General features: G+C 37.3%; 1 protein-coding gene across 1 annotated transcript in view; it reads left to right on the top strand.

The window, feature by feature from the left end:
* The window catches only part of Amnionless (amnion associated transmembrane protein), a 162200-nt gene that overhangs the window by 80969 nt on the left and 65249 nt on the right, over positions 1 to 15982 (top strand). The gene's annotated exons all lie outside the window — the stretch shown is intronic.

The raw sequence follows: 15982 nt of genomic DNA on the forward strand, positions 1-15982 counted from the left end.
GAACGAATGAAACAATCACTTATTGAAGTTTTAACAATTGTTCTCGCGATATTTTACTTGAAAATGTTAAATCTCACTATATCATGTTGCCGTGTTTACCTCACGTGATAAGCAAACTTTTAAGCCTTATTTAATAATATTAAAGTGAGTTAAGTAGTCAACTTATGATTTCACAGCCAAAGAGGTTTGAGGTTCAACCCCTGGCCTGGGCATGAGTGTCCTCTCATCAATTTCTTCTAATCATCATTCATCACCCACGTTGCCACGATTAGCGTAAAAAGTGTCAGAAAAGATATATAAAATAAGAAAATTGAAAAAAATACGTCTGTTTTATGGGATTTATACGTATTTTATTGCGCGTCGCTTTACACACACACACACACACACACACACACACACACACATACGTGCATATGCTACCTTGTGGGGACTCTGTTAGTGCACATACACTGTGGGGACCGGGGGAAATCACAGTCGTAGTGTGATGTGTTTGTTGAAATTATGTGACAAATAACACAGTAAAACTATAAACTCCCGAAAATTAGAAGTAACCTACATTGTGAGCAAATTATACAAGAAAAACGTTTCCTATCCTTGTGGGGACACCAGTACCCACAAGGCCTGTGAAATCAGGTGGCCTCGGGTCCCCACAAGGTCCATTAGATTCATGAAAATTTGCACTTACACTCCATACACACGATTGATTCTGTACAGACGCTGTGGGGACCGATGTGTAAATAAGTTTGAAAATGCTACCCTGTTGGTACTTGACAATAAAAGAGAGGAAATACTTTTAGTCTCTGTCGATTTTTGCAGTTTTTGTCGTTTATGATATTTTTCATAAACAAAATCGTAAATACTTGTCCTGCAGAGAATAAATCACTGGAAAAGAGAAACAGATGTTACATGAAATAGGAGACATCTGACGGTGGATGTAATTAAATGACTGACAAATAAAGTTAGAAAAATAAGTATACTAACGAGTGTTGTGCTATTTTGGGAAGAAATGCAAACTTCTGTGTTTTAACATCAAGACAAAAAGTAAAAAGCTACATAGCAAGCGTATTACAAATAATAATGATGATAATAATAATAATAATAATAATAATAATAATAATAATAATAATAATAATAATAATAATAATACCACCACCATGTGATATGATGTGGAAATCTTGCAGAGGGATATAGGACTTGAAATTGATTCAATAAAGTTCCGAGTTCGATTATTTTCTTCCAGTGTCCCTTCATCAATTTTATCTAATCGTCACGATTAACCCAAAAAGCCAGAAAGATACGATGCAAAATGTGATATATATATGCAAAGTATCTTTCATTGTTCTCACAAACTATTTGTGTTTAATTTATATACATTTCGAATCATGCTTTGCTTTAAGTTAAATGTTAATTTTTATCTAAATTTAATTAAACATTACAATGCTGACCAAGGCATGAAACAAGGCTCAACGGTGTTACTAAATTAAATTAGTTAATAATTTAAAAAGTGCTTTTACAAGGGATATAACTTCTGATGGAAAATCGAGTAGTGTCCCTACAACGTTGTTATCTTCCATTGAAGAAATATATAGTGCGCTCAAGGGTAGAAATGTTCCAAGCGGAAGCGGGAGGGGTGTATCATGGACAAAGTCAATATATTTTTCAAGTAAGCTAAAATGTAACTTTACACGCCATGAAAATACTAACAGTAACTGTTATTATTATTATTGATTTATGTACATTTCTAATTTATGATAATATATTATTCTTTTATGCATTATTTACATCTCACAAATTCAATCAATTTACTTTATGTGCTCGGATGCTTTGAAATAAGGAAGTCATGGCTTCAATTCGCGATAGAAATTCGATATACGTTTAAGAAACTTTTCGCTCCACAAGCTTACCTTTTTGTTGTTGAAGTGTATTATGTGCTCACAAGGTATATTACTGCCGATCCAAAGCGAGTAGTGTCCCCACAAGGATGATATCTTCTGTTGAAGAAGTGTTTGACGTTCCCACAAGGTCTATTACTTCTGATGCAAAGTGGGTAGTGTCCCCACAAGGTTGTTATCCTCTGTTGAAGAAGTGTATGACGTCCTCACAAGGTTTATTACTTGTGATGCAAAGTGGGTAGTGTCCCCACAAGGTTGTTATCCTCTGTTGAAGAAGTGTATGATGTCCTCACAAGGCTTATTACTTCTGATGCAAAGTGAGTAGTGTCCCCACAATGTTACCATATTCTGTTGAAGAAGTGTATGATGTCCTCACAAGGCTTATTACTTCTGATGCAAAGTGAGTAGTGTCCCCACAAGGTTACTATCTTCTGTTGAAGAAGTGTATGATGTCCTCACAAGGCTTATTACTTCTGATGCAAAGTGAGTAGTGTCCCCACAAGGTTACTATCTTCTGAGGAAGAAGTGTATGATGTCCCCACAAGGTTTATTACTTCTGATGCAAAGTGAGTAGTGTCCCCACAATGTTACCATATTCTGTTGAAGAAGTGTATGATGTCCCCACAAGGTTTATTACTTCTGATGCAAAGTGAGTAGTGTCCCTACAAGGCTACTATATTCTGTTGATGAAGTGTATGATGTCCTCACAAGGCTTATTACTTCTGGTGCACAAGTGAGTAGTGTACCCACAAGGTTACTATATTCTGTTGAATAAGTGTATGATGTCCTCACAAGGCTTATTACTTCTGGTGCACAAGTGATTAGCGCCCTCACAATGTTGTTATCTTATGTTGAGGAAGTGTATGATGTCCTCAAAAAGTACAGGGGGGCTTAAAAATTTTCGAAGGAAGGAGGGGCGACATAACACATGGGTAAAATCAATATTTCAGTCAAGGAAGCTACAAGTAGGATAAAACTAAATTAATGCTTACTGGAAGAAAGCAATGTTTCGTTTTTTTTCCTTATGCCTCAGGCCTCCCCGATGGCGCAGTGGTAGCGTCGTCGCCTTGTATTCAAGGGGTGCTGGGTTCGATACCCGGTGGAGGCACATAGTGGTTCGGATCCTACTTTAAACTGTAGGTCCAGTCCAAATTTGCTTTACTTTGCATAAAGTGGACTTAAAACACCAACTCAATCAACACTATGTCAGTGTTATATCTAAGGAGAAGGCAACTGTGAAGTCATTATGGCGGGGAAACAAATATGTTTTGTTTTTTTATCGCTTTGGAAGATTCCTTCCACTGCAACTGCTTACTCATGATATCCGATTAACTGTAAACATGTTGAAGGGAAAGAACGGCGCCACATATCATGGAGGAAGAAGAAGGAAGTGAAGGCACAGTGAATGATCCAGTGGGTAAAGCAGGCAGGTTATAATGATTTTTTTATTTTAATGCAAGTGTCAATTTTTCTCTTCGGTGGGTCCTTTCGGCGGTACGAACGTTCAAAAGAGTCCGTTTATATTACATTGCTCTCTGTGGTAAAACCACGCGTCCTAGGGGTGCAAGGAACACATATTGAGATCAAAGCAACGTCATCAAAACACGAAGCCTTCGGTTGGCAGAACCGACATTTCAACTGATTCAAGTACTGATCGGCGATATATCGCGATATTGAGGAACTATCGTCCTGGCGATATTAACTAGACGATATATCGTCACAATATTTTTGCGATATATATTGTAGAGAGCGAGACGATATATCACCCATATCACGATACGGAAATAATATCGTATCGTCTGCGACGATATTTTCTTGACGATATATCTCGATATCAAAATTCCGATATTGTACATCCCTAGATTCAAGTCCAATTTATGCACAGATGTTAATCAGCCCGCCTCTGCATCGGATACGATATTTGTTTATTAAAGTTTACGTATTCTGGTTATTTCACGTCAGGAACATAGTGATTTAACAAACACAATGACTAGGATTCGAACCTGGGACCTCTGACATACTACCAGTCGCTACGGAAAGCAGACTTCAGTTTGCGGGATCCAGAAGTCCTGTCCCGGGAAACTTCGGGAAATGATTTCCTTACTTTCGGGATTTCCGATAGGTCAGGAATTTAAAATGATCGCGAAATAAGAATTCTGGATATACTTAATTATGGGAAGGGAAATCTTCTAGAAATGGCATCAAAATACCGAAAATAATTTCTTTGGGGACAAAATGTGCATGGAACTCAATAATTTCAGGAGTGTTAGGAAATTCTGAACATTACCCATCCATAAAAGTTTCTGAACTAGTCGGGAAATACGTGAAATTTTCTGTCCTGAAGATCGGGATAGTTTTATAAACCGTATCGATCCCGTCCTGGACCCATAAACTCCGATCACTCACACCCATAAAGTCAAAAAAACAGTTTTTTAAGTCCACTTTATGCACAGTAAGGCTAATCGGGACTGGACCTACAGTTTAAAGTAGGATCCGAACTACTATGTGCCTCCACCGGGTATCGAACCCAGCACCCCTTGAATACAAGGCGACGACACTACCACTGCGCCATCGGGGAGGTCTGAGGCATCAGGAAAAGAAAGGAAACATTGCTTTCTTCCAGTAAGCATTAATTTAGTTTTATCTAACTTGTAGACCTATTTCATTTGATGATTTTTGGTCTTTCCATTAATTTACAGTGAACGAAAATATTCTCTAAATAATTTGAAAAATGTAAATAGTTAGGTCGTCTTCTGTGGCAGAGAAGTAAGTGTAGCGCCAGAATTCCTGGATTCGAATCTCTGTCAAGGCATAATGTGTTTTTGTCTTTCCATCTATTTCACAATTTTATCCTTGTCGTCGCGATTAGCTAAATTAGCAGAAAAGCGACGTAAAAATACAGACGGAATTAGTTTGATATTTTCTCAAACAGCACATTTGCAAGGGTCATTCAGGGTTGACCGACCAAGACTACAACTCCTACAAGGACAAAACTACGTGAGTTTTTAAAGGAATTTCCCTGAGCATGCAAGCATAACTGCTATCAATGTGTCAGTTCCGTGAGTTATTTGGCGTTGAAGAAAAAAGACTGCTGTCATAGCCACCACAGGATATCTTGATTTTTTTTTTGTCAGTGTTTCATCTGTCTAAAATTTCTTCTCTCTCATATTATCTTTAAGTGGCTCAAATAAATCTGATATTCACTAAGAGCTAAGCCCGGAGTGTAAGAACATGAAGCAAAACCCTTTCGGAGAGTTATTGCTGTCAAATTGACCATGTGGGGAAATTATGGTGAAGGATAACATTTGCAGACAACATCAACGTCTTATTTATACAAATGTCATTATACGGCACCCTTCATCAATGTGCAGGAAAACTTGGCATAAATCATGACCCTTTCCCCAAAAATTTACATAAAGAGCACCTTGCATGTCCCAGTCGGACAAATGTGTCCACGCTGTTTATTCGTGAGGAACTAGCGTTCTTCGTCCAGCTGTTGAGATCATTCGTACACTCTTGCCCATTCTCCGGCAGTTTTATCGTTCTCCTATTTATCATTGCACATTACACTATACCGAAAGTCACTGGTAGATGAATTTGCTTAGTTTGATTGATTGATTTGTTTTAAGTCCACTTTATGAACAGAAAGGCTAATCTGGACTGGAGCTACAGTTTAATGTGGGATCCGAACCACTGTGCCATGTGCCTTCACCGGATATCGAACCCGGACTTGATTACGAGGCGACAACGTTACCACCGGGGAGGCCCTGAATTTGCTTAGTGTCTCGTACAGTCGCTAACTAGTCAACCGACCGTCCCTCACAAAAACGCGGCGCAGCAAATGGAAAAACTGTAGCAGAGGGAAGTTTATAATCGCTTAACGTTGATCCCCTTAACTAGCAACAGTCACCTGAAAAAGAATCATCTGAAGCGTCGCCACGAGTACTGTTGGCTAAATGTAAGATGTTAGGGAGGAGAGCTCTCGTTTTATGACAACTGTAGAGGAAATTGCAATTTAGTCGCATACGTCCTCGATATTTTCTTCTTATGCCACAGTAATGATATCCCCCAGTTAAGAAAATTCTAACAAAGCATCCACGACAAGGATAATTTGCATAGGCATTCCTTCGCCTACCGCATTTTCTCAAAATTGATCCATACAACTACAAGCATCCCCATATCTTTTCCCAAACTGGGCAAGGATTTTCACTTCGAGCACTTGGGGCAGGGTAATATTTCATATCATAAAAAATTACCGTGACATTTTATTATTATTATCATTATTGTTGTCGTTGTTTTACAAATCATAAAATTTAAATTGAATTGAAAATACCGTGGCGTTGTTGCTAAGTTCAGACTTGAGTCCTCTATTTAAATAGAAACTGGATTCGACTTGCTTCATTTCCATAAACTTTAATACTTATTTTAGGAACAGTTCAGTGTCTTTTTGTATTTTTTCACGATGTGTATATCAGAGACTAGGGTCAACCCGATGGCGTAGTGGTAATGGCGTGGCCTTGTAATGAAGGGGTTCCGAGTTCGGTAGTCGGCGGAGGCAACCAAAACTTCGGATCCCACTTAAAACTGTCGGTCAAGTCCCGATTAGCCTATCTGTGCATAAAGTGGACTTAAAAACAAAAACGCAAATATCAGAGACCGCTAAGTCTGATATCTTTCAAGACACACCTTGTCCATGTTTTCATGCAACAATTTCCCTATTCAAATGATATTAGGTGTTCCCAGACATCTCAGGTAGATCAAGTGCTTCACTGTGTCCCCCCTTTCCCAATATGAGCTCGAATGCTAACATCCTACAAATTTTCGAGTAAGGAAAGAAATAGAAGCTCATTAAAAATAATATGGGTTATATTTAAAGATTCGTATTTTGCATTTCTGATTTTAACAAAAGTTTTAGCATATTTAAGAATATTTCAGTCAGAGGCGCAACCACGAATTTTTGTTTGGGGGCAACCACTAGGATGAACGAATCAATAATAATAACAACACGATTGTAATTAGTATTACTATTTTTATTATTAATAATAGAAGTAGTACCAAACATTATTATTCACGCAATAAGGGGGGTTAGAAGTCGGCGCCCAAGCAATAGTGTTGGATCAAACTATTTGAAATATTTTTTCAACACTTTCATTTTCATTAGCTAATAATGAAAAACAAGCACACAAACTGAATTTTTGAACGACAGAGAATGCATAACGAATATAATTCTTATGGCGAGCGAAGTGAGCAAGAAAATTTTTAGAACGAAAATTGTGAAAACTGAAAATAATATAGATTCTCTTTTACATATTTTTCTTTCATTTGGATCGTTCGGCTCCTAGGGCTGACTCCCGCCGCCGCTCTAGCTACATACGGCTCTGAACTTGATGAGACTGTAAGAAAATTAAGTATTGCGAGCAAGAAAAATACGAAATGTATTTTTATTTGTATAAAATTTGAAATAAAGTGGCGTAGTTACCCTTTTCTCCCCCGCTGCAGGTGCCTTGGCCGTCTAGAAGAAAAAATGCAAGAAATACGTGAAAACATATTCCATATTGAGTATCCTTTTGTCCTGTTACTCTTAGAGTCTGCCAGTCTTGCTTTTCTTTTACTTCAATGTTTGACCCCCCCCTTTCCCCCAGAATGGATTTTCGTCCAAGGTTGGGGGCAATGCCCCTGCCCTCTGTCGTTGCGCCACTGATTTCAGTTATGTCTGTAGAACATCATTTAAAACGCCGTATTGCTACTACTTTGAGGGGAAAAAAATTCAAGAAGCGCCTTCTGTGGATGGCTCCCTAGTCCCCCTTTCCTATCCCTCGCTAGGGGCTTGAAAATAATAAACGTGTATTCATATCATTAACTTACAGACTGTGTTGCGACAATATATTTCTTTTGTTTGCTGCGAAGAAAACACAACGTTTATGTGTGAAAATATGAAAAAAAATAATTTATATGTCACTCACAAAGTACTACAGGGACAACCCGGTTTGAAGTTTTAAATACCGAGATCCGGAATTTCTTGCACGATGAATAATATTGATATCTCATTGTTATCAAAGGAGTATGAGTTCGACGGGACGATCCCGTCCCCACGATGTCTAAAATTGACAAAAAATCACATATTATGCAAAATGTCGGTGCTTGGGGGAGGGTAACCGTGGGTAAGGCGCCAGAATATCTAGCTGGTTATATTTTTCATTATTGACAATGTAATTGTTTTTGGAAAAAATAAACTCGTTGGAATCATTACGAATATTAGATATCTCAATTCAAAAACATATGAAACACTTGAACGTGGATCGATCTCAGGAAGAAACCCATTGAAACAGAGGCGCAACCACGAATTTTTGTTTGGGGTGGCAAGTGCCAGGATAAATATGCCATATTAATAATAGTAATAATGCTAATAATAATAATGTTAATAATAATAATGTTAATAATAATAATGTTAATAATGTTATTATTATTGATTTTGCCATATTTTACTTTGCTTATTGTGTTACTTTTGGCTAATTTGCCAAAATGGGGATGAGTGATGATTTGATGAAATTGATGAATGGACACACACTCACAAACATCCATGCCCAAGCCGGAATTCGAACCCGGCACCAACATTATTATTATTATTATTATTATTATTAGTAGTAGTAGTAGTAGTAGTAGTAGTAGTAGTAGTAGTAGTAACAAATACATTATTACCCTCGTAAATTATGCAAGAAGGGGGTAGAAGTTGGCGCTAAAGCATTTGTGTTCGAACAAACGATTGAATTATTTTTCAACACTTTCAATTTCACATTGACAAATGCATTCCAAATATAATTATTTTTTATATTAACATGTATAACTTTAGTGCACGATATGTGTTTCACATATCGTCGGTGAAGGGATGAAGTGACGTATCTTGATTTTTACGATTTTTTAAGAGAGAGATTTAAAGTTTCTCGTTCAACATAATACCGTCGTGCTCATTTGATATTTATTATATCAATTGCAAATTTTGTACAATAAGTTTATGATTGTTGTTACATCTGGGGAAAAAGTTAAATTTTGAACATGTTTTCATTTCTGCTGGAAGAAAAATTTCGGAATGTGCTTGAATCACTTACACCCCTTCGCCTTTTCATTTCAAAGATTGTGATTAAAGTTACGCCCTCCTTACATTTTTTTTAAAATGATCTTTTTGGTATGTAGAGATACAATTATTAATTTTCCCGTTAATATAAAGTATTTAATAATAGTTGTATTGATTTCATACCTTTATTTAAAAGTGATCCATACATTCATTTCTATTTATCCATTGCTGTTGAAAATATTAGTTAAAAGAAGTTAATAAAATACAGAAACTTAATAATGGTTTATCTTTAATGCAATTCAAGATATAGTAACACTTCAGTACAAAGAAAATATGAATTCTGGTTGTACTTGTAACTAAGAATAACTATGGGACTTTGAAGGCTCGTACAATAGAATATTTTTAATATTTTTTTAATGATATTCAGTGTGGAAGATTTTTGTAGAAATACACAAACTCAGGTTCTCTCACTACAGGTGTATCTCCTTCACATAAAGACACCAAATCTGCATACATCTGTAGTGAAATCCTTGGTGGATGTGAGTGAAGACACTTTGGAGTTTTGGTGAATATAACTTTCCTTTGCAGCGAGATACTTCAATAAACCCATTTAAATGGCTGTCCTTGAAATAAATTTTATCTGGTTGATCCTTGATCACCATTAGTTATCGTATGCCTGTTCAGTCAATTCCTTCACCATTATCATCCTTCCTTACAGATAGGATCCTCAGATTTGATGCGACATCTCGGAAATCTAAGAAATTCATGCATTTGAAGGGAATGCTCAGTGTATGGTTTATCAGATCGTGCAAGTCTAAAAATTGGTAGCATCTGAGCTGGAATTAATACATTTCCAGTTGATTTTAGTTCCTTCATTCTGTCCGTGGTACGATTCAAAGAAATTTAAATTGATGACACTGATATGCTGAGCCATAGTAACAGTGTAGAGCATCATGGCTGCAACTATTGAGTTTTTATTTTTCCCTGTACAACCTTCAGCGAACAAGTAAATTTCTTCAACCTGTTTTACATCCAATTGATGAAGAAACTTGTTTAGACAAGTGAAGATTTTCGCATGCACCTCTGTAGGTCACTCCTTCGTGCCAAACAAAACAATGACATTCCCTTGTCTTCAGATCATAGAGTGTAAAATTGTATGTTCATAATCGTCTTTTATAAAATAACTTTATTTCATTTGAAATGGGAAGATAAATGACTTGCTGCAACTGAAACACTGCAGCAACAGTCTTGCATTGAAAGTCCGATGTGTCTTTAGCTTCCATTTTCTTCTTTCTTACAGTAACTATCTCGGCGATATGTTTTTAATACTTATCACCTAGTTCGCTCTTCTTCGACTCATCTCCTTCCAGAAAGTTGCTACACAGACCGCACGTATCCTTTTTTGGTCAATGAAAAGAAAGGTTCATGCTTTTGAATATCTTTCTGTATGTCTGATAAGTTGGTAAAGGGGTGATGTTCTCTTTATGATCCTAAATAAACATTCTATACATTTTGCTTTTAGGCAGATCCGAATGAAGATATTGTCTTTTTGTATCTTTACTGCAGTAGTGAGATTCTACTCTTGGGGCCGGACCCTGTGGTCGAGTGGTCGGCCCCCGTGGCGGAGTGGTTAGCACATCGCGTTACGACGCCGGGGGTCCCGGGTTCGAATCCTGGCTCGGACATGAATGTTTGTGATTGTCTGTCCTGAAAAGTCCTGAAATTGAAATATGAATGAAATAATATGAGTGAATGAAGTGTGATGGGGTAAGCTTCCGCATAGGGGCTTTCCTTTAAAAAACAATAATAAAAAAAGTGGTTAGCACATCGCGCTGCGACGCCAAGGGTACCGGGTTCGAATTCCGCTCGGGCTTGGTTATTTGTGAATGTCCATTCATCAATTTCATCACTCATCCCCATCTTCGCAAATTAGCCAAGAGGCACAAAACGCGAAGTAAAATAAACTAAATCAATCAATCAATCAATCAATCGACTCTTGGGAATCTCTTTATGAGTTTTACATCATATTCTCTATTATTTTGTCCCTTTCCAGTAGGCTCTGAAGTTTTCCTCCTCTTCTCTCTTTCTCAATGACATCTTCTTTTGGCTAGAGCAGTTCGCATTGTTTTCTCTGATATAAAAATGTGTTTAGAAACATGGTTTTACTCACTGATACTACTTCTCTTTCCTTCTATGGTAAAAAGTAATGATTTGTTTTTAATCTTCGAGATTCTTCATTTTGCGTAGTTTGTGTTTACCGTCTGAAACCTTTACATATGTGTTGACGAATTCTCGTTGAAGCTGAAGGTCGTCACTTGCATAAAAGTCCTTAAAAAATTAATGTCTTTCCGCATCTGTGATTTTAAAGCATTCTTTACCAAACTTTCCACATTTTCCATCACATTTTTCTTTCAGATTTCTCCCTGGAACTAACTTTTTTGTGCATAGACTAACGTATGATTCACCTTTGTTTCATAAATCTTATATAAATTTATATAATATTTCGTAAATCGTATATCTTGTTTCCCGATATAAGCTTACGCCAGTACGCGCCTTCATTTCTTAGCAGCCACTGAAGAAACTTCGCAGATATCTTTATGCAGAAAATTTCAAGATACGCCAATTGCAGGGTGCTTAAATCTCCGGAACCAGTGGGAATTCAGCCACGAAATTTTGACAGGTAACAGAGGAGGTAGTCATAAATCAAAAACGCAATTTTTCGAGTTACGCCACTTCGCCCCTTCACCGACGATATATGCAACATGGAGCGATGTGGACACTAAATTGTGTGCATATTCAAAGTTTATTTAATACATATTATATACAACTTATATTATTTAAATCCATTAGGCAACCAATTCATCCATCTCACAATAAACCAACAGCAAAAATTACATAAATTGTCTGCACGCTCCCTTTCCTCGAAACAATTGTTCGTGCATTTAAAACAAAATCAATTAAGACAAGTCTTATTTCTCTGTCTGGTAATTTACAATGCATTACAGAGAACAATGATATATTGCGAGCAAAGCAAACAAGAAAATTATTGAATTCAATTTTTTTGCAGGCTGAAATCAATATTGGTTTAATAGGGCTCAAACAATTTCACGAGACGCCAATGCATTCTCTCTCTCTTACAACTATTGTGCCTCCCCAACAGGGACGGCGACAGGGGTGGGCACGGATGGACAATTGCCTACCCAAAAATTGCTGTGCCAACCCAATCAAATTCAATAAATATATACTCTTGGGAGAATGCGAAAGGTCTAATAAATAAGTTTATTATGGTGTTCACTTCATGTATATTTTACTTGTGAATATTATCTATATTACAGACAAGTTCACATATTATCATTCAATAAAAAGCTTTGCCGAAACACTGATTTCGTGAATAGGTTTACAAAAGTCAGAGTAAATAATAAGTTGAATGGGATTAATTTAAGCTTTTCTTTCAACTTCCTTAATTTTATCATTGGAAAGCGAAAGGAATTTCCAAATCTTTTGAAACAAAAAATGTGATCTAATGCCCACTTGTATGCTTAAGCAGCCAGTAGGCTTAGGAGGCTTTATGAGAGGAGCAAAATTGTGCAGAATATGATCAAGATTAGAACAAGATTATGGGCCTGAGGGCTGCAGCTTCTGACTTTCACAGGGATGATGCATCAAATTGCTTTGAAAATGTGCCACATAATGAAAAGAAATAGATTCTTGAAATGTGGCAAAAATATAGAAATATAATTAACTGTCTGCCATAACTTGGCCAAAAAGTTGTAACTGAAACTGAGTGTAGAAGGGGTGGAGTGGAGTTGCTTGATGTTGTCAACTCCGGGCTTCCGGCCTGGGTATGATTAAGGTGATCTGTTAAACAAATAAAAACCTCTTCTTCGCATTGCTTCCTCCTGCAACTCACAAAGTTGTTTAGTTAGGTCTATATTGAAATACTAAGACAGAGGTAATTTGATACGTCCCTTTCATCATCACGATTTTATATACCTGTAATTTCTAATTTCGATATCGTATCCAAAATAGATATAATAATTTTATATTCATTCTACTAATAAGAAGCAATCACAAAAATAGATTTTGATAAAACAGCTCCGTAGGTTTGAAAAATAGCTGCAGAATTAGTAATGACTTGATGAGTTAGCTATTGTATTAGGAATCTTCTTAAATGAGTTGTTGTTGTAAGTCCACTTTATGCACAGATAGGCTAATCGGGACTGGACCTACAGTATAAGTGGGGTCCGAATCACTATCTGCCTCCACCGGTTATTGAACCCGAGACCGCTTGATCACAAGGCGACGACTTTACCACTATGCCATCAGGGAGGCAAAAAATCTTCTTACAGATACATTTTCCCTATCAGTTACGTAATCATGTGATTTTTCTTGTGGTTAACTAACACAGAATAGGGACACAATTTTAGAACTTTGTGCTTCATAACGTAATACATACAATTTTATTTATTTATTTATTTATTTATTTATTACATTTCGGTGATATTTTGCCAAAATGTCCTTCTCTAGCTTAGGTAAATATTATGCAGAATGAACTAATAATTTGATTTATACCCGGGTTCTTGCTTTTTTTAAATTTTGCTAATAAGACATTATTCATACTTATGTCAAACGCTGAGCTGTATTGGGCGCTCGGAAAGCACACGTCAAGTAGTGACACCCTTATACAGATCGGATTGATTTCAGTTATTATGTATTAGTTTTAATCTGCGAATTAATTAATGTTTAAACGATATTTTTCATTTCATTGCAAGAGATTTTACCATTCATTATTTTTAGTAAGGGGTTTGCAGTCTGCGTGTGAAACAAAACAAGGTGGCGAACACACTATGTTTGCATTTCTCAGTTCGTCGATTTCATCAACATGTCGTAAGTGTATCTCGCGATTCACGATTATTGGTACTGCACGACACTCGAATCACGATGGGGACATTTTAGAATGAAGCGTCTTGAATTTCAGTCCGTATCTGTTGGTAATTCTATATCTTGGCCGGTTTGTAAATGCTATAGATACTTCTTACAGGCAGGTGTGCACACGGAGGTGCCAAAGGTACCTGGCTACCCCAAACGTCTTCTAAAAAATAAAGAAAATATGTTGAACTATCATTAAAATAATGAAAATAATATCAGTGGTAAAAAATAAGGAATTTCGTTTCATTTGAGATGACCAGCTCTCTCTCTCTCTCTCTCTCTCTCTCTCTCTCTCTCTCTGAGTCTCTCCCTCTCCACAAAACAATGTGATATTCCTTTACTATAGTAGACAGTAATCACGTAGTAAATAAATTATTTTTGTCTTGATAAATCGCAGAGCCCCTTCACATATCGGACCGTAAATATTATTTTCCCGAGGACCGACTTGTCTGTTAATGCAACCTTATAATATTTCCAATAAAACTTCCATGTTCAAATACTTTCATGAATGCTCTCTCACTTCTCATTCAATGACAAGTGTATCAATTTTCAGATTTTTGCTTACATCTGAATGCTACGGTTTAAAATGATATGTAACACATGACATTAACTATCGAGTGACCAGGTACAGCAATATATTTTATGAAGTAGGCTAATGTGCATTAGAAAACATGGTAAAACTGAACCTACAGATGTACTTCGTCAGAGTGATTCAGCTGATAGTACCCGTAGAGATATAGCCTTGTATTTATCATTTTCAATTGTTTACTTTCATTACTTAAAATATCGACACGGTGATAGTAAAACCTGTGCTAATGTGATAACAAATGCTCATTCTATATTGTTAAAATTTCATGTATACTTAATAGTTTCTGTGAAAATAACATGAAGTTACGACTATAGGCTAGCCATGTCCAGGTAGGTAACTGAAACTTCTCTTAAGGGACCCCCAAATAAATTATTCTCCGCGCACCTATGCTTACAACATCGCAAGTATAATTATTCTTTTGTATTTTGCCAGATAAGACTCCTAAGTTTGTTGTTTTGAATTCAAGTGGCAATCTTGTTACGCGTCCCTGGAAGTTACGTCAGAGCGATCGTTTGGTGAGTTGGGTTGTATACGTACAGTCATGGACACTTCTGGGTTGTAATGATTGCATTGAAAGTTAATGGGATTGTTACAACCCAGACGTGTCCGTGACTGTACATACAGGTTAGATTTTCAGCGCTCATAGATCAGAAACTAAGCACTTTCGAGGTTATGAGTATGAGGAAAAGTTTATTGTTTTATATATATATATATATATATCTATCAGCATCCAACCGTTGTTGAAGTTGTTTTAGGACACCCTGAATATGTTGGAGGGGGGGGGGACGAGCATGAGTGCATGAAAAACTCATATAAGGTCTTAGATTTATACAGCCCACCCTAATTTATGAATATACAGCTTCTGCCCACCCGGTCGAAAATTTTTGGGCGCCGCCCCTGCACATCGATGGTATAATGATAACATCGTTGCCATGTGATCAGGGGGTCCCGGGTTCGATATCCGCTGGAGGCACATGGCACAGTGGTTCGGATCCAACTTTAAACTGCAGGTTCAGTCCCGATTAGCATTTCTGTTCGTAAAATGGACGTAAAACCACAACCCAATCAATCAATTTTACAACTTATTTTCCTTCAAGTCGTTCGGCGTCCAGGGCAGACTCCCTCCGCCCCCTAGCTACGGTACTGAAGACTAAGAAAAGCAGGTAATGCGAGCGAGCGATCAAGAACGTTTTGCGAAAAGTATTTTTATTTGCATAAAATTTCAAGTTGTGGGCGGTAATTGCAGGTTCACATAGCCGTCAATGTTTTCCCCCCCTGTCCCCCCAAGAACTCATTTCCGTCCAAGGTTGGGGGGCAATGCCTCCCCTGCCCCTCCCCCCCACGCCCTGTGGTCGCGCCACTGCATCGGAATGAAAGTGGCGACACGTGAGCTGCGTTCGCGCTAAATCTTTCGTTGCTGTGTCACTTGATGTCGACAAATAAACTCAAGGTCAACAGATTTAGGGTCGCGTGGGTGGTGCAGGGAAACGTGTAAACTGC

Source organism: Lepisma saccharinum, chromosome 5 (assembly GCF_977018435.1).
Source record: "Lepisma saccharinum chromosome 5, izLepSacc3.1, whole genome shotgun sequence".
Lineage (NCBI taxonomy): Eukaryota > Metazoa > Arthropoda > Insecta > Zygentoma > Lepismatidae > Lepisma > Lepisma saccharinum.